We start from the raw sequence: 20304 nt of genomic DNA, 5'->3' as shown, positions 1-20304 counted from the left end.
CGCACTGGACTGAAAAGGTACAGGAAGTGAGATAGAGGCAATATTTGGGTTGATCACCTGGAAAATGCCCTAAAACGCTTCCCATGAAATAAAAGAAGACATGTCCTTTGTAAGGGACAGGCAGGGCCTATCAACTCCAAGCTGATCACTCGAGAGGAAGATGACCCTCCCACTAACAGGGTACCCTGAAGCAACGCCCCTCGAGGACGTGCTAGAGGTGCTCCTGCCTACCAAATCATCACTATCTCAACAAAAGGAAACTTACGACAATCTCTCAAAAAAAATGAGTCATACTATATGGAGGAAGGAGGGTCCCATATCCTTGATAAGGGAGGTCTCTGCACACCTTTCCCCCCTACCGAGCGGCCAGAAGAGCTTGAAGGTGTAGACCCAAGAGGCACGACCATCGCCTTCCGAGCAGCCGCCATGAACTCTGAAGGGATCTTTGTTCGACCAGATCGGCCCTTCGGTAACTCCACCATGGCCTCCTTTCCCTTCGCTAGGTTCTCGAAGGAAGACATACCTGTGGCAAAGAAACAAAGAAAGTGGTTCAGAAGTAAAAACAAGACTCCAAGAAAAATCTAAGAAAAGGCCGCTAACGAGGAGGGGCTCACCACGGAGATTGGCAGAGCTCTCTCCCACATCCTCGTCCATCCTGTGAACCATCCTCTCTATAGTGCTAATCAGGCCATATCTCCTCAAATTCTCTTCTTCCTTGAACTCGGAAACGTCAATGGGTTCCCCGATGACGAGCTTCTCCATGTCAAATTTACTATAATCCGACTCATCAGCAAAGGACTTCATCCTCCACTCGTTAGAATGCCTCCAGGATTGGAGGAAACCCCAATCCGCGTCTGACGGAGGAGTAATAAAAATGAATTCCTCCTTCCACCTCTTGATGGAGGAAAGAAAATTCGCTGCAATCTTTACTTGGGGGCACTGGGTCAAGTACAACCAACCGTCCTCGCCTTTCACCAGAGGACTAAGGGCTACACAACTTCTAAGCAAGGGGAGAGTGGCCTAGACCTTGAGCAGACCAGCCTTGGCTACGAAGGCCAAAAGAGTATGCCAGTTGTTAGGCACAAGTTGGAAAGGTGCCACCCAGTAAAACTCAAGAGCTTCAATAATGATACCCAAAAGCGGAAACCTAACCCCCGCCCTAAAGGCCTCCAAATAAAAGGCTACCTCCTCCCCCGTGGCACCCTCACACACCTCCTCATTCGAATGAGGGATCTGAATCCCTTACTCATCGGATATTCGGTATTCATTCCTAATCCTGCCCGGATCCCTTTTCTTTAAAGAACTCTTCATTGACATAACACGCCCAGGACTGATAATCTCACCGGCCATTATGTTCGTAATGACCGCCTCGCGGGTGAGGGGGAACCAAATAAGGAGTTCAGATTGAGTGGCCTCCGAAGACGATGAACCAGAAGCCCCGGAACTATCTTCCAGTTCTTTAGGCATCCGGTCGTCTCGGAAACCACCGCCCTGGTTCTTTACCAACCTCCTCCTCTTACCCTGTGATTGGTCACTCTCAACTACTACCACCGACTCACTAAGTGGATTTTGGAAATCAGTTGTATTGGACATTGCCGAAGAAAAAAAAAAGGAACCAAAGATTGATTAAAACAAAAAGTACAAGACTCACTGAGACAGAAAACGGACCAACGATGAATCAACAGTGAAATCACCCCCCAAAAGAAAGAAATCAACCGGTGGATGAAAGCGCCTCGCAGAAAAACCTATCCCACCTGGAGAAGATGAAGGAATAAAGGAAAATAATTCTAAAAAAGCTTTTAAGTTAGGGTTTCTGCACGTGTCGATTGCCCTCTCGCCTCCCTTCAATCGGATGGGACATCCACACGTGGCGCCATTTTGGGAATTTGAAAGAGCTGTCAAAATCAAAGTGCCATTTCACCTGTGAAAGACACTTCCACCACCACCGCTAAACTTTGGAAAAGAGCTACCCCTACAACTTTCCCGCCAAAAGTGAGCGGAATGCCATTTGAAAGGATCCGCCCAGCCACCCTAGTACTATTCCACCTAGATGGGAAAAGGGCCCGGTTGAACAAAAGGGCTCGGAACCCAGTACAAGGAATCGGCTACCATTCCACTTAGATGGAAGAAGAGCCTGGTTGAGCGAAAAGGGTTCGGACCTCAAAGCAAGGGTCCGACCACCCTACTACCATTCCACTTAGATGGAAAAAGAGCCTGTTGAGCGAAAAGGGTTCAGACCTCAGAGCCAAGGTCCAGCCACCATACTACGATTCCACTTAGATGGAAAAAGAGCCTGGTTGAGCGAAAAGGGTTCGAACCTCAGAGCCAGGGTCATGAAGGTTCGGAACTTGGCGCAAGGACTCGTCCGCACCTATGCTCAGCTTCTTCAAAAATGAGAAGAATACATCTACATTACTCACGAGGCATACAGACAACGACAAAGATATCATAAAGAGCAGGCCATGCAAACAAAAGATAACTATTCATTAACTGCCTTTTGGGCCAGGAGGCCTACAAAAAAAAGAGAAAGAAAAAGGAAATAAAGGGGGAACAAGAAGGGAAGAGGCCCATAACCAACAGGGCCTTCAAAATAACTTTTTCTTTCAAACAAAAAGGAGGAGAAGAAAGAGGAAGCACGACCCCCGAAAATCAATCCGAACGACTAATTGGGGAATTCTCCTCAAAAAAATCCTCCCCCTCCTCTCCCTCCTCCCAAAAGCTCTCCAAAAGAGGATCCACTTCGTACTCAAGCAACTGCTCATTTAGACTATAGACTTTCCTCTGCAACTCCTTGTTCCTCAGCTTCAAGTCCTCGATCTCCTCATCCATCTTCAGGACCCAGTCGCATAACTCCATCTCCTGTCGGTAGACCTTGGAGAAAAAAAGACCGCTTCTTTGCGATATGAGAAGTGGAAGAGTTGTCCTTGCGAGGCGAAGGAGAGAGATGAAGGGGAGGAAAGCCCAGAGGACGGCCCGGATCCCTCCTAGCCTTCCTTTGGGAAGTCATGAGGTCTTCATCAGAGTCAGAAGACAGGTCAGGATCGCTGGAAGATTCGAGGGTAAGGGGGGCCTTACCCTTATCCCGTGAAGAGGAACCGTCTCTAGGTTTGGACATGTTCAGCAGGAAGGGAAACAGTAAAATTAGAGAAAAGAAGGAAAAAGACCCGTGGAGAAGAAGACCAAAAAACCCTCTCTTGTAAGAGTAAAGGCGACCCTTGGATTACGAAACGGGGTAACCTACTCTACACGTGTCTTTTCCCGGTTGAGTAGTCAACCAGCGCGTCATAATTACCTGGTGACCCCTCGAGGAAGAACCGCCAGATGAATCAGCACGCCCCTCCGCAATTCGAGGCTCCCATCAATGCCCTTGTCACAATATTCTTTAACCAAATAAATGAACTTACTCCCTTGGTCCATCCAAAGGAGTAGGGGGTATTATGATAGGGAGTAAAAACGGTGAGGCCGTTGGATCACGCCACGTGTGAGGGATCTAATTATGGTTAAGAAAGGTGTTAAGACACGGCAGGGCCATGTGATCTCGTCACGTGTCGCTTCCCCGCCACCAAAATCTTAAGCATAATCACCATCATTATGATTACGGATAAGGATGCATGACAAAGCCATGCACGCCGCCGAGCCAGGGGGACAACCCAATCCAACGAAAGAAGGCTTTCTCTCTAGAATGATGAGAGAGGTCCACGTGGCATCCCATGAAGGAAATTTGCATGCAAGAAAGAAGGATAAATAGGCTACTAAACCCTTGAAAAAGGGAGGCCGATCCAACCTAAGAGAAAAGGGAGATTAAATTCCCGAACTAAGCACCATTAAAGAACAACTTTAACTACCATTAAGACCATCCAACCCCAAGTTAAAGGAGGAGGAAAAGGTGCTAGACGCCTGCTCCCCCTTTCCTACTCTCCACTTTCAACCCATCTACCCAGCTTATAGAGAAAAAGCCCGTGCATTAGTTCTGGTAAGCCTAATCGTCCTTATTTCTTGATGTTCATCATACGGTTGGTTCAGAATCTGACTTGGGTGTCGAAGTGGTCATCTAGGACCCACCCCGGACCTCCCTGACCCCTTTGTTTGTGGTTGCAGATACCAATGGAGGCTCTCTACCCGCCGTGCGATCGCAAACCTGGATTTTGGCCCCATCAATACATGCCCAAACTTTTTTTCTTAAAGAACAAAGAAACTGTAAAAAAGAAAAAGAAACACAAAGAAGACTCAGGAAACGAGTTTAAGAAGTAAAGAAGGAAAGTAATACATTCGCCCCTTGTTTTCCCTCGGTCCACCCTTCTCTAATGTATTCAGTAATAAAGGGGGGGGGGGCAGATTAAGGGTGTCAATTTTGGCTCGGGCTCGGAAGCTCGCTCGAGCTCGGCTCGGTAAAAGCTCGGCTCGAGCTCGGCTCGAATCCTTAACGAGCCTAGCCGAGCCGGCTGGCCAGGCTCGTTAGGCTTAACAAGCCGAGCCCGAGCTAGGCCAGGCTCAGCTCATTAAGGCTCGTGGCTTGAGGCATTAGCTCTCCTCCCATTGGCTGTTGATAGTGGGCCCCCAAAACTAACTCATTCTCAAATTTTTCTTCCTTTGGTTTTTCGAGAAAAGATACGAAACTTTTAATATACTTTTTGGGTCAACAAAAGGCCTAGTATCACTGCTTTCCTTTTCATGAAAAGATAGGTTGGGGTCTTGAGAAAAAGCTGAGTTAGGTGGGATTGGGAATTTCAATTTTGAAATTGCCCCCATCTTCATCCTCTCAACGCTGGATTCAGGGGCCACGAAACTTTCAGGTGACATTTCATAAATTTGAGGAAAAGTCTCTTCATACATGAGGAAATTTGAAAACAGATCTGGTGAAAGAAAGAAAGAAAAATATACTCCAGAGGCTTAGGTTTTGATTTTCCATATCATTGCCCTTAATACAAACCGAGCTAGGTAAGGCTCGCAAGCCGCTCACGAGCCTAGCCGAGCCGAGCCGAGCTCGAGCCTAGTTCGAGCCCGAGCTAAGCTCTTAAGCTTAACGAGCTGAGCCGAGCTGGGCCAAGCTCGGCTCGGCTCGACTTGTTTACACCCCTAGGGCAGATACATATAGAGAAGTGTTGGTAGCACAACCATGCTTTGATACTTGTACAAGCCTGATTATCTTTTCTTCTTTAATTGATTAGTGAAAGTTTTTTTGAATTTAAATCACCTCTTGATAATCCTTTAAACATTAACAGACAAGTTGTTTTTGGTGCAATTATAAAAATATGGTTGTGGTGATATCGTTTCATTAAAGGGTGTAACAAGGCAAAAACAATAAAACACCCAACGAAACGAAAAAAACTGACAACTTACCATAATAAGACAAAATTAATGTGTAATGAGACAAAATTAACAACACGTAATAAGACGAAATTAATAGCATAGCTTAACAGGACAAAAAAATAATTACATAAAAATAATATTAACAAAACTCAACCAATAAAAAACAGTTAACAAGAAATAATTAAATAAAGGAAAAATAAAATAAAAGCTTAGTAAACTACAAAACAAACATAAAACAATTAAGATTAACAAATTAAACAGTAAAAGAATAAAAAAAAGATAAAACACTAATCATAAAACAAAACAAAATACAAGTTAAAAGATAAGGCGCGACAAATTAAAAGTGAAAAAGTAAATTCTAAAGTCGATAAAGACGCAAAAATAAAAAGTTTCAAAAATTAATAAAAGCCTTAAGTGAAATTTTATAAAAAAAACTCAAAACAATTTGGAAGATGCTAAATGCATTAAATTTCCCATAAAATTAAAGGCCTCCAGAAAACTCTAAAAGACTCAACAAACCCAGAAAGAACTCGAAATTCATGAGAGCTTTGGATTCGGAATTCCTTAGGAACCCTTAGAGCCTATTAGGAACCCTTAGTCATTAGGCTAGTCGAACCTTAGCTATAGGTCATTTGCGAACCCTCTATACCTCAGGGCAAGCCTAGTTGCACTAAAATTCCAAGGGTAGGCCTGAGTACTTACTCTAATGGCAACAATGAGGAGGTAAAATTTAGGTTCCTAACAAGTTTTAAGCTTTTGAAAACTCTAACCCAAATTTGAAGATTAAGAGATCAAAGATGAAAAATTAAGCACACAAGTTAAATCCTAAGTGCAGTGCAAATGTAAGGCAAGAGACAAGAGAGAGTGCACCCGAGATTTAAAGTGGTTCAGTCCTCAAAATGCGAGGCCTACTCCACTCCACCAACCAAACCCGTTGATGGCTTCACTATTTGATCTTCTTAACTTCGGCGAAGATCAGTGCCGATTACAATTTCAACTGCCTTTAACCTTGGTGGCAATCCTCACCACGGAGAGTGGGCTCCGCTTCTCCGAACACTCGCCCGAATACAATGTTCTTGATAAAGAAAGAAAGAACAAAAAAAATCCCTCACAAGGGTTTACAAACTTTGTAGAAGATGTACAAATTTGAGCCTATGATCCAAATCCTAAATCTAGAGGATGAGAGGCATAAACAAGCTTGATTCACTCTTAGGATATTCCAATAGGTTTTTAAAGTGTTAGGATTGATAGTTGGGAAGTTTAGAATACCCATATATATAGAAAAACCCAAATATGACCGTTTGGTGGCATAGTGGTAATTCTGCCGAAACACCAACGGCTCTTTTTTCTTCCCGAAGTAGTGGTCTCGGAGTTCCGAGAAGCCTATATGCAGCAGATTTTCAATTCTGTTTATTGGGCTTCCAATTCTACACCAAGTTGGGATTGTTATGAGGGTTCCAAAGTGTTGGAACACCACAAGGACAATCTCTTAAACATTTAGGGAGTGTGAGATTAACTTAATTTATGCCTCTAAACACCTAAACTAGGATTGGATCGTTACATTCTAAAATGACTTCGATCTTCAATTGCGATGCTTCAGGTCTTCATGCATCTTGGATCTCCGATGTCTTTGGCCTTCCTAATGTGGTCCAATGAGAGCTTCTTGGACTTAATCCAAGCAATCTTGTCTTAGCACAATTATAATCTACAACTTAGACATTCAAACACATTAGTGATATAAAATCACTTGTGTATTGGAATCATCAAAAGAAGATGGGAATGCCAAGGTGGGAACCATTGGGGTTACAATCTCCCCCTTTTTTATGATGACAACCACAAGAGATTTTCCAATAAAAGCACACATATATTTCTGAAAATTCAAGGGTGGTCCCGAGTACGGCAACTATGAGGAGTGAAAATTAATTAGGTTTCTAGCAAGTTTTAATCCTTTTAAAAACTCAAACCCAAAATGAAAATTAAGAGATCAACAATGAAATTCAAGCACACAAGTTAAATCTAGAGGTGCAATGCAAAATAAAGAGCTAGAATTCAAGAGAGAGTGCACCCAAGATTTAAAGTGGTTCGGTCCTCAAAACGCGAGGCCTACTCCACTCCACCAACCAAACTCGTTGATGGCTTCACTATGTGATCTTCTTAACTTCTACGAAGATCGGTGCCGATTACAATTCCGACTGCCTTTAACCTTGGTGGCAATCTTCACCACGGAGAGTGGGCTACGGTTCTCCGAACACTCGCCCAATTACATGTTTCTTGAATAAGAAAGAAAGAAACAAAAATCCCTCACAAGGGTTTACAACTTTGTAGAAGATGTACAAATAGAGCCTAATGATCCAAATCCTAATCTTAGATGATGGGAGGCATAAACAAGTATTGATCACTCTTAGGATGTTCAAGTGTGTTTTTAGAGTGTTAGGATTGATTGTCTTGAAGTTTAGAATGCCCATATATATAGGAAAACCAAAATATGACCGTTCAGTGGCATTGTGGTAATTCCTGAAAAATTCCCAACGGCTAAAAATCCGACCGTTATAGTGTTCTCGGAGTTCCGGGAATACAAACAGAAGTGAGAAAATGTCTATTGGACCAGAAGCAGATTTTCAATTTTGTTTTTGGGCTTCCAACTTTACACCAAGTTAGGATTGTTATGAGGGTTCCATATTGTTGAAACACCACAAGGACAATCTCTTATACATTTAGGGTGTGTGAGATTAACTTAATTATGCCTCTTAAAATCTAAAACTAAGCTTGGATCTTATACATTCAAATATGACTTTGATCTTCAATGGATTCTTCAAGTCTTCATTTGTCTTGGACTTTGATGTCTTTGGCCTTCATGATGTGGTCCAATGAGATCTTCTTGGCCTCAATCCAAGCAATGTTGTCTTAGCACCAATGTGATCTACAACTTAGACAGTCAAACACATTAGTGATCATAAATCACTTGTGTATTGGAATCAAAATAAGATGGGAATGCCAAGGTGGAAACCATTGGGCTTACAATTTCCTTACACTAGATTTCTCTCCCCCTTTGGCATCAATAAAAAAGATTGGGGTAAAAGAAAATCAAAGGGATGAATTTACAATTTTAAGCTCCCCCTTTTTCATGGAAAAAGACAAACATAAAACTCCCCCTATTTAGAGTTTTTATTCAATACAAGAGGGGATATTTTAAATGACCATAAAAAGATATTCAATTTTAAGTGCTAGCCCCTAATCTAAGCACATATGAAGAGAATCATATGAGGGCTTTGGGAACCCAAGCTTTCTTGGTTCCACCACAATCCCTAATTTTAGATGCACATTAGAATTGGTAATGACCATTGATTCCACAATAATGGCATCTAAGATGAGGGTTTGATAGACTAGTCCTATCATAAAATGCATGATTAGGTCTATGACTAGCCTTCTTCAAGATTATGTCAATAATTTTATCACCATTTAGGATTCCATGGAGACATAATCTTAACCTTTCATTTTCATAATGAAGATGGGTTATTTGATTTAGAAAATCATTAGTGTCATCTTCATAAGATTTGGAAGATCTTGCCACATTTTGGAGTTTAGCAATTTGGCAAGTTTTTTCATCCAAACAACCCTTAAGGGTTTCAATCTCAAGTTTAAAATTTTCAATTTGTACTTTAGCTTAAGATTTGGAAGAAGAAGATTCATTTCTCAAAACATCAAGTTCATTTTCTAATTTTGAAATAGATTTCTTTTGAACTTTATTTTTTAAAATTTGAGAATGCAAGGTAATGAACAATTCATCATAAGATATGTTTCTACTATCACTACTTGATGAATTACACGAGAGGTTAGAATTTACCTCATCTTCATGGGTGAGTGCCATGAAGCAAAGATCATCCTTATTAGCTTCCCCTTCACTTGAGCTTTTTCCCGAAGCGCTAGAAGCATCCCAGGCGGCTACAAGACCCCTGTTCTTCTTCCAATCCTTCTTTCCCTTGTACTTCCAGGAAGATGACTTGAGAAGAGGACACTCCGGTCTTTTGTGTCCCGTCTTCTTACAATTGTAACACCTTATTCGTCCTTCTACTTCACTTTCTTCTTTCTTCTTCTTTTTATCCTTTTTGTGTTTCTTTCTCCATAAGCTTTTAAATTTTCTTAAAGCTTCTTACTCATCACTATCCGCTTCATTTGAGGATGATGAGTCCGTCTTGGAGGCCTTTAGAGCTAGAGATCGACTTTCTCTTTCTTTCTCTTTAGGCTTCTTCTCTTCTTGACGGCTAGTGAGGAGCATCTCATGAGTGATAAGAGATCTTACAAGTTCCTCCATGGTTAGCGCCTTGAGATTCTTTGATTCTTGTATGGTGGTGACCTTTAGATCCGAATGTGGAGGAAGTGACCTAAGCAACTTACTCACAAGCTCATCAGTAGGATAAGATTTACCAAGATTAGCTAATTCATTTGAAATTTTAGAAAATCGGGTATTCATTTTGGAAATACTTTCATTTTGACCCATTCTAAACATTTCATATTTGCTCTTTAACAAGTTTATTTTGGAATCCTTGACTTGTTATGTTCCCTCATGGGTAACGGCAAGAGTATCCCAAATAACCTTGGCGGAATCAAAAAGAGCTACTCTATTAAACTCCTCCGTAGATAATGTGCAAAACAAAGAGTTTATAGCTTTGTAATTTAAATTTGCATGCCTTTTCTCTACAACATTCCATTCTTCAAATGGTTTGGAAGGCAAAGTGTATCCATTTTCCACAATATGCCAAAGCTCCACATCTATCGAAAGAAGATAGATGCACATCCTTGTCTTCCAATGTCCATAGTTGGACCCATCAAAGAAAAGAGGTCTAGTTGTGGAATGGCCTTTCGGAAGTCCGGTTCCATTTATATTTGCCATTTCACAATTAGAAGGGTGCCAAAGATCTTATTATCTTTCCCTTGTTAAAATTTAAAAAAAAATTTACCAAAGATTTCAAGAAAAGAAAATCTTTTAAGAGCCAAGGCTCTGATACCAAGTGAAATTCCAAGGGTAGGCCCGAGTACTTACTCTAATGGCAACAATGAGGAGGTAAAATTAAGGTTCCTAACAAGTTTTAAGCTTTTGAAAACTCTAACCCAAATTTGAAGATTAAGAGATCAAAGATGAAAAATTAAGCACACAAGTTAAATCCTAAGTGCAGTGCAAATGTAAAAGAAGAGACAAGAGATAGTGCACCCGAGATTTAAAGTGGTTCGGTCCTCAAAACGCGAGGCCTACTCCACTCCACCAACCAAACCCGTTGATGGCTTCACTATTTGATCTTCTTAACTTCGGCGAAGATCGGTGCCGATTACAATTCCAACTGCCTTTAACCTTGGTGGCAATCCTCACCACGGAGAGTGGGCTCCGCTTCTCCGAACACTCGCCCGAATACAATGTTCTTGATAAAGAAAGAAAGAACAAAAAAAATCCCTCACAAGGGTTTACAAACTTTGTAGAAGATGTACAAATTTGAGCCTATAATCCAAATCCTAAATCTAGAGGATGAGAGGCATAAACAAGCTTGATTCACTCTTAGGATATTCCAATAGGTTTTTAGAGTGTTAGGATTGATAGTTTGGAAGTTTAGAATACCCATATATATAGAAAAACCCAAATATGACCGTTTGGTGGCATAGTGGTAATTCTGGGAAGAACACCAACAACTCTTTTTTCTTCTCGAAGTAGTGGTCTCGGAGTTCCGAGAATTTTTCTCGGAGTTCCGGGAATACAAACAGAAGTTGAAAATACAGCTACTGGACCAAATCTCGGAGCTCCGAGGATTTCTCGGAGTTCCGAGCTCGGAGCTCCGAGAATTCTCTCGGAGTTCTGAGAAGCCTATATGCACCAGATTTTCAATTCTGTTTATTGGGCTTCCAACTCTACACCAAGTTGGGATTGTTATGAGGGTTCCAAAGTGTTGGAACACCACAAGGACAATCTCTTAAACATGTAGGGAGTGTGAGATTAACTTAATTTATGCCTCTAAACACCTAAACTAGGATTGGATCGTTACATTCTAAAATGACTTCGATCTTCAATTGCGATGCTTCAAGTCTTCATGCATCTTGGATCTCCGATGTCTTTGGCCTTCCTAATGTGGTCCAATGAGAGCTTCTTGGCCTTAATCCAAGCAATCTTGTCTTAGCACAACTATAATCTACAACTTAGACATTCAAACACATTAGTGATATAAAATCACTTGTGTATTGGAATCATCAAAAGAAGATGGGAATGCCAAGGTGGGAACCATTGGGCTTACATGCACTTAGAAGGTTAGGTCTCCTGCATTAGTTGCATGTAGAGATCCTAGATGAAACCCTTAAGCACACATAGTCAGCAATCACCAATCCCAATCCCATAAGATAGGCATTTAAGCATGTAGTTTACGCCCCTTAGGACGTTGAACTACGAGAGACTTGATCCCCAGCGGTTGGGGTACGTAGGTCTAGACACCCCAATTTTGCTACGCTTTAAAAAGTAAAAGATTCGGTAGTTTCATCGAGTTTTGAGTCAGTCATCAGCATTAGGTTAGGCATTCATGCATTTTATGGTGAATTTCACCTCATTTTAGGTGTTTTGAGGTTGATTCACAATTGTTTGTGATATTAAATAACTGCAATTGCACGGATCGTGTAAATACGGGTCGAACTCAGGGAAGAGAAATCTAGTTGTCAATCCTATTCTTGTACCGATTAGAATACTAGCTATGATATAATGTTGCCTGGAATGGACTCAGGATTTTCGTGGACTTGACCTCGGAGCCAACACTATATATAAGCGTATATTCTAATCAATCTAAGAATCAAATTTAACTAAGATCTTTTTTATATAAAATCCTAATTTAGGCGAAGTGTACCAAGGTTCTAACGATCTCTTTTAACTACTTATCTAATTTAATTAGAAAACTAAAATTCTAAGGGCCTAAGTAAATTGGAAAATTGCAAAAGTAATTTGGAATAGAGTAAACACCTTAATTCAATATAAAAGATTACTTAGGGTTAGAATCCACCATGGGTTTGGATTAAATTGATTAATTAAAATAATTTTTGTGTATTGAACTGTATATTTGATAATTAGTCTATGGGAAATAAGATCAATGGATGTCATTGCCCATGAGTAATTTATCAAAGACACACTCCAATTTTAAAGGCTATATAAATATTTATAATGTTCATAGCAATCACTCATACGAAAGGGGAAAGCGAATGGCATGAATGATTGGTATGCAACAATTATAAACCATTAATTCCATACCATTAAATTTAAATTAAAACCTTTCTCCTTCCCCATGGTTTCATCTAAACCCTAAGTATATAGGATTTAGTTACTCAATTAGAAAGTCAAAGAAACAAAAATAAAAAGTAGAAAGAAGAGAATTGCCATTAAGAACTTGAGAAGGAAAAAGAAAACAAAAAGAATTCTTCTTTAATTGAAATTGAAAGCAAAAATACATCAAATTATAATTTAAAATAAAGAGCAAAATAAGAAAAAACTTATTCTTTTTCTCCTTCAATGGTTGAATCATTGTCCTCCTTCAAGCCTTGATTGGATTCCTCTCGTCGATACGAGTCCAACGGATCAGATCACGTGCGAATCGGAGCTAAAACGAAGAAGTTATGGTTTGTTGAAGTTTAGAAAAAAATTAAAAAAACTACTGAAGACGCGACGAGACGAGATGAGACTAAAAATTCAAGAAGATCGGAGAAAGTTCAAGAGAGATTGATATATAGATTTTGGGTGAGAAGGGTTGCTAAATTAAGTGATTAAAAAATATGTAAGGTGGAGATTAAAAAAGTTAATCTTATGAAACAAATGAAAGGACAAGATTAAGGCTTGAATGGGCTTTCTATATCTCTTCTAAAAAACACATGGGTTGCTTTCCTTTTTTTTCTTTCCAAATGTTTGTCTAAAACCTTCTAATTATTTTGTCAAGCAACTTTCTAAATGGTAGAAAAATAATGGAAAGTTTCCAAGTTGAGGGATATGTGCATGAAAGGACCAAATTGTCCCTATCTTTCGAATGAATTGCAACCATGCCATATACTTTCGCAAATGGCAAATCTACCCTTCCTTTGAAATGCACATAAACAACTATTAATTCCCTTCTCCTCTCTTGATCATTTCAATCTCAACCATTGGAATTAAGATCCTTTCTCTTCTCTTGTTTTTCATCATCCATCATTGAAATTTCATCTTTCAAAGCAAAATAAGGGGGTGTGGCATTATCAATTTGATCCTACTAAAGCATTATGCCAATTCGGCCAACTAAGGCATCTTGGAACTTTGGATTCTCATGGCAATTGGTCATGTATTCACTATTTTCATATGTTAAGCTCAATTTCCTTCATAATTCCAATAAAAATCCTGAAACAACAAAAACAACAAAAATACCTTAGTAGCACCGCTTAAAACATAAAATATGCATGCATCCTACCACTACCATTTACACATAAATGTGTTCATCAAATTCCCCCATACTTGAGCTTTGCTTGTCCTCAAGCAAACAAGAAAAAATAACAAAATCGAAACAATAAAAAAAATCCTAACTCATTTTCGTAGGAATCACGATTGCACTTAGCATGTGCAATAAGCCTTTAAACCCCTAGGTTACCCTAGTGGACGAGTTGTATCTCGTGAGTGTTTACAGTGAATATACACACAAAATTCTAAAAATTTAACTTTCTAAAAATAAAACTTTCTTTTACAAATCCAAAATATAGAATAAAGCCAAATATAACTAATCATTTTGCTTTGATAAATTGCTCAAAATAGAAGAACAGAAATACCCCCATACTTAAACTTTGCATCATATTCCAAGTTGAAAAATTAAAAAGATATTTTAATCAAGGAATCCTCTTTTGAATTTGTCCTACTCTTCTCCCTTAAATTTGCTTCTAATGTAATCGTACCATAAAAGAAATTTGAGTTCGAAACTTAATAGAATAATTGTAAATTTATATGGTCCACCACACTTTCCACTTTTCCCATAATTTCTAAGAATAGAACTCATTTTTTTTGTAATCCTCTACTGCTTTTGGTGTGAATGACATGCAGGGCATGCACCAGACACCCAGGCTACTAAGCAGTGTCCGACTAATCTTTGATTTGCATATGTCATAGACATTGATGCATACGAGTTCAAGCTTTACCTTTGATTACGTGCAATGCTTTCATTTATTAAGCTTTCTAATTGACCCATGTATAGAGTTTTCAGTCAGTTGCTCTCAAGCCAGTTGGCTTTAAGGAACTAGGCATAAAAATCCTTCAGGCTTAATAGCTCAAGTCAAAAAGGCTACAAATCAAAACTATAATCAAGAAGCAAACTTTCTAAAAATCATTCTTTCTTTCTTTTGTTTCAACCTTTCTTTCCTTTTTATCCATACCATATAAAAACCAAGTTTCTATTTCTATTTCTTATTTAAATCCTTTTAAAAGAAAGATTCCAAAAGAAAACAAAACTAAGAAAGGAAAGTATTCTTTCTAATTTTTCAAATTCCAAAATTAAAATATCCACTAACTTTCTTTCTTAAAATAGGAAAACAACTTTCTTTTAAGAATACCAAGTTCTTTCTAATTTGAAAAATTACCAAAAACAAAAGAAAAAAAATTTTCTAACTTTAACTATAAAAAAGATTAGAAAAGAAAGTTTCCAAAAGCTACCCCCCATACTTGATTTATGCATTGTCCCCAAGGCATTAAAAATAGAAAGAAAAATATGAGGACTAAAAAGAGAAAGGAGGGTACGTACCGTATTTGTTTAGGCATGATTTGAATAGGAAGGTTCATGGAGATCCATGACCTCTTCCATATCCGGCTTTGACAACTCAATAAATGGCTTTAATCTTTGACCATTAACTTTAAAAATCTCACCATTGCTTGGATTTAGAACCTTGACCGCACCATGGGAGAAAACTTTATTAACCACATATGGTCCATCCCAACGGGATCTTAACTTACCTGGAAAGATATGCAATCTTGAATTGTAGATAAGCACTTTTTCGCCCTTTTGAAACGATTTTCTCAAAATATGTTTGTCATGAAAAGCTTTTGTCTTCTCTTTATAGATCTTTGCATTCTCATACGCTTCATTGCGCAACTCCTCCAATTCAGAAAGTTGTAATCGCCTTTGAACACCTGCAGAAGACAAATCAAAGTTTAGTTTCTTAATAGCCCAAAAAGCTTTATGTTCCAATTCAACCGGGAGGTGACAAGCTTTTCCATACACAAGGCGGTAAGGAGACTGACCAAGATCAGTTTTGAATGCCGTCCTATGAGCCCACAAGGCATCCACTAATCTAATGGACCAATCTTTGCAGTTTGGATTCACTGTCTTCTCCAAAATTTGCTTAATTTGCCTATTTGAAACCTCCACTTGGCTACTCGTTTGAGGATGATAAGGGGTGGCCAACTTATGAGTAATACCATATTTTTTCATAAGAGCTTCAAACGGTCTATTACAAAAGTGTTTATCCCTATCACTAATGATGGCACGAGGTGTACCGAAGCGTAAAAAAATATTTTCTTTAAGAAACTTGACCACTACCTTGTGGTCATTGGATTTGCAAGCAATGGCTTCAATCCATTTTGACACGTAATCTACACCTAACAAAATATACAAGTTTCCAAAGGAGTTGGGAAACAGACCCATAAAATCAATACCCAACACATCAAAGATTCTACCACTAAGATCGGGTTGAGGGGCATCATATTTCGCTTTGTAACTCTTCCTAACGACTGACAAGATCTACATGCCTTACAAAAATAAAAAGCATCCCTAAAAATACTTGGCCAATAGAAACCACATTGTAAAATTTTGTGCGCGGTTTTCTTTGCACTAAAGTGGCCACCACAGGCTTGATCATGGCAAAAAGATAGAATTGATTGGTGCTCATGATCGGGCACACATCATCGGACAATCTGATCCGTACAAGTTTTGAACAAATAGGGATCATCCCAAAAGAAATACTTTACCTGTGAGTGAAATCGGTATTTGTCTTGGTTGGACCAATGATCCGGTGTAGCACCTGTAACCAAGTAATTCACAATATCTGCATACCATGGCTCACTAAAAATAGCAAACAATTGCTCATCAGGGAAGTTTTCATTAATTAGACCTTCGTCATTGTTTGCATTAAGAAGTCTAGACAAGTGATCGGCAACCAAGTTTTCCGTACCCTTTTTATCTCTAATCTCCAAATCAAACTCTTGAAGAAGTAAAACCCACCTAATGAGGTGAGATTTAGCATCCTTCTTTCTAACAAGATACTTGATTGCCGAATGGTCGGTATAAATTATCACATGCGATCCAATCAAGTAGGACCAAAACTTCTCTAATGCAAACACAACCGCTAGAAATTCTTTCTCGGTAGTGGTGTAGTTGAGTTGTGCATCATTGAGAGTTCTACTTGCATAATAGATTACATGCGGTAATTTATTGAATCTTTGACCCAACACGGCTCCTATTGTAAAGTCGGAAGCATTACACATAATTTCAAACGGTTCGGTCTAATTAGGTGCTTGAATGATGGGAGCCGTAGTTAACTCCTTTTTCAAACACTCAAAAGAATCGAAGCATTCATTGGAAAACTCAAAATTTTGATCTTTTGCTAACAAGTTGGTTAGAGGCCTAGCAATTTTAGAAAAATCTTTTATAAAACGCCGGTAAAAGCCTGCATGGCCCAAAAATGATCGAATATCCTTCACACTTTTGGGCGGTGGAATATGGACAATGAAATCCACCTTGGCTTTATCAACCCTAATTCCCTCTTTAGAAATCACATGTCTTAGAACGATGCCCTCTTTTACCATAAAATGACACTTTTCCCAATTGAGGATAAGGTTCTTTTCTCTACTCCTTTCTAAGACCAATTTTAAGTGATGTAAACATTCGGCATAGGTGGAGCCATGAATAGAAAAATCATCCATAAAAACCTCTAAGAAGGTCTCCACCATGTCAAAAAAGATACTCATCATGCATCTTTGGAAAGTTGCCGGTGCATTGCATAACCCAAAAGGCATGCGTCTATAAGCAAACGTTCCAAAGGGGAATGTGAATGTCGTTTTCTCTTGATCTTCAGGAGCTATGGGAGTTTGGTTGTAACCGGAATATCCATCAAGAAAGCAATAATACTCATGACCCGCTAACCTTTCTAACATTTGATCAATAAAAGGCAAAGGAAAGTTATCCTTCCGAGTAGCGGCATTAAGCTTTCGGTAGTCAATACAAACCCGCCACCCTATTTGAATACGAGTAGGAATAAGTTCATTGGTGGCGGATTGTATAACGGTAACTCCCGACTTCTTAGGCACTACTTGGACGGGACTCACCCATTGGCTATCCGAGATGGGATAAATGATCCCATTATCTAACCATTTTAAAATTTCTTTTTGGATGGCTTCCTTCATCACAGGATTAGCCCTTCTTTGATGTTCCCTTGAAGGTTTGGCACCCTCAATGAGATGGATGTGATGTTGCACAATCGAATGGCTAATTCCTTTAATATCGGCTATTGTCCAACATATGGCTTCCTTGTTATCATTTAGCAATTTAATGAGTTTCTCCTCTTGAGTGGAGGTTAGGTCCGCAACAATTATTACAGGCAAAGTACAATTATCACCCAAAAATGCATAACGTAAATGAGAAGGCAAGGGCTTCAACTCCAACTGTGGCGCTTCTTCGATTGATGTCTTTGGAAGAGATGTTGCGAGTGGTCCAACAGGCTCCACGTTTTGGATGGCAAAAGCTTTGGAAAAGAAATCATCTCCATCATTTCCTAGTTCGTCCAAGCATTCTTGGAATCCTGCATCAAAATCAATTTCAAAATTAGAAACAATATCGTCAGGAAAGGAATGCAACATATTGATTTCTTCATGAAAATTTGGTTGCTTACCCAATCTAAAGACATTAAAATCAACCGATGTGTTTCCAAAAGATAATTTCATTAATCCATTTCTACAATTAATTAGAGTGTTGCTAGTGGCAAGGAACGGCCTACCAAGGATGATAGGAATTTGATCCTTGATATTAGCAACAGGCTCGGTATCTAACACAACAAAATCTACGGAAAATAAAAAATCACCTACTTTAACTAACACATCCTCAACCATCCCTTTGGGTGTTTTAATTGATCTATCCGCCAATTGAAGAGTGATGGTGGTTGGTTTGAGGTCTCCTAATCCTACTTGCTTAAATACAGAAAAAGGCAAGAGATTTACACTTGCATCCAAATCCAAAAGAGCATGTTCAATATTTGTGTTACCAATAGTGCAAGAAATAGTAGGAAATCCTAGGTCCTTATACTTAGCCACCATTTGTTGAGACAAGATGGAACTTATATTTGCGGCCAAGAAAGCTTTCTTAGGCACATTAGTTGTGCGCTTTTGTGTGCACAAATCTTTCAACACTTTGGCATAAGTAGGAACCTGAGAAATCACATCTAATAAAGGAATGTTAATTTGCACTTGTTTAAACACATTTAAAATTTTATCCATGGCATCTACCTTATTATTATTAGTAAGTCTCCTTGGAAAATGAGCTTTAAGAATGAAATCTCATGCAGGGGGAGAAGTTACATCTTCTGTACTTACCTGTTTGGGCTCTTCTTCTGAGCCAATGGAGGGAGGTTCGTCACTTACCACTTTTGGAAGATCTTGCGCATTTTTAGAAGATTCGGTACTGACCTCCTCTTTGTGATATTCTTTTCCACTTCTCAAAGCATAAACCGCATTGCATTGATTCGCAGGGTCCTGCTGTGGCAAACTAGATTGCATGGCATTCAACGGATTCACCTGTGGTTGTTGATTCCCATTCATGGCCACATTCCTTGGGTTAGGAATGGGTTGACTTGGCATCTTTCATTTTTCCCTTTCACTTAGGGCCGTAGCAAGTTGAGAAATTTGCTTTTCTAAGTTGTGTTGGCCCGTCATGAAGGTACTCCTGAGAAGCTCCATGTTCTTCTCTAAAGATGCAATTCGTACCTACTCCCCTTGTTTTTGAAAACCCGGAGGGGGCTGATTTGAAACATTATTTAAAATGGGGTTTTGAAAAGTAGGAGGGGAAGGCGATGGTTGAACAAAAGTGGGAGAGAAGGTGGGCCTAAGTTGGCCGAATTGGCCTTGGCCTTGAAAATTGGATGGCCCACCTTGACTCCATGAAAAGTTGGGATGACTTCTCCATCCCGGATTATAAGTGCTGGAATAAGGATTATTAGAATACCAAACACTTACATTCTCATTAGAATTACTAAATTTAGCAAGAGTTGGACACTCTTCCGTGACATGGTCCGTGGCTTGACACCAATTACACATTGGAACACTATGTGCAATTTGATTGACTTGTGAAGGTCCTTTGACAACTATTGCTTCTAGCCTTTTGATTAGGCTATCAAGAGGGGCATCTTTTGCCACGACACCCTCTATTAGAAATTCCTTGCTTGAAGTGGCTCTCTCACCGTCTTGAGTGGATTCCCACTCTCATTTTTTTCGCCAAGTCAAGTAAGAAGTTCCACGCCGCTACCTCATCCGAGAAAGATGTAAAACCGTTAGGACACATGGACTCAAGAAGTTGCTTTGTTTGGTAATCTATGCCCTCATAAACAATTTGGCATAAGTGCCACAAATCAATTCCATGGTGAGGACACTCTTGGAGTAGGTCTTTGAACCTCTCCATAAACTTAGAAAATGACTCTAATGGCTTTTGTTTGAATTGTAAAATATCGTTCCTAAGCTTATTAGTTTTATGTAATGGAAAAATTTTTTTTAGGAAAGCGACGGCGAACTCCTCCCAAGTGGTGATGGAGTTCGTTGGTAAGCCATAGAGCCACTTTTTGGCTCCATCCTTGAGTGAAAACAGAATAAACCGCAACTTTACCGCATCGTCGGTAAGTTGTTGCAAACTCACGCAAAAATAAATAAGCATCCTCCGAATGGAGGCCATGAAAATGAGGAAGCAAAGAGATAAATTGCGATTTTAGCTCAAA

The 20304-nt window shown here is 39.4% G+C and overlaps 1 non-coding gene across 1 annotated transcript; it reads left to right on the top strand.

The window, feature by feature from the left end:
* Positions 1 to 19947: 19947 nt before the first annotated feature.
* LOC143880519 (small nucleolar RNA R71) lies at positions 19948 to 20054 on the top strand. Its single transcript, XR_013251743.1, has one exon. It is a non-coding gene; the product is annotated as a small nucleolar RNA R71 (small nucleolar RNA).
* Positions 20055 to 20304: the final 250 nt, after the last annotated feature.

This window comes from Tasmannia lanceolata, unplaced genomic scaffold (genome assembly GCF_043159265.1).
Source record: "Tasmannia lanceolata isolate RefF3 unplaced genomic scaffold, GAP_Taslan_0.1 ptg000006l, whole genome shotgun sequence".
NCBI lineage: Eukaryota > Viridiplantae > Streptophyta > Magnoliopsida > Canellales > Winteraceae > Tasmannia > Tasmannia lanceolata.
Note: the sequence above shows the minus strand (reverse complement) of the source record. Positions and strands in the feature narration are given on the sequence as shown.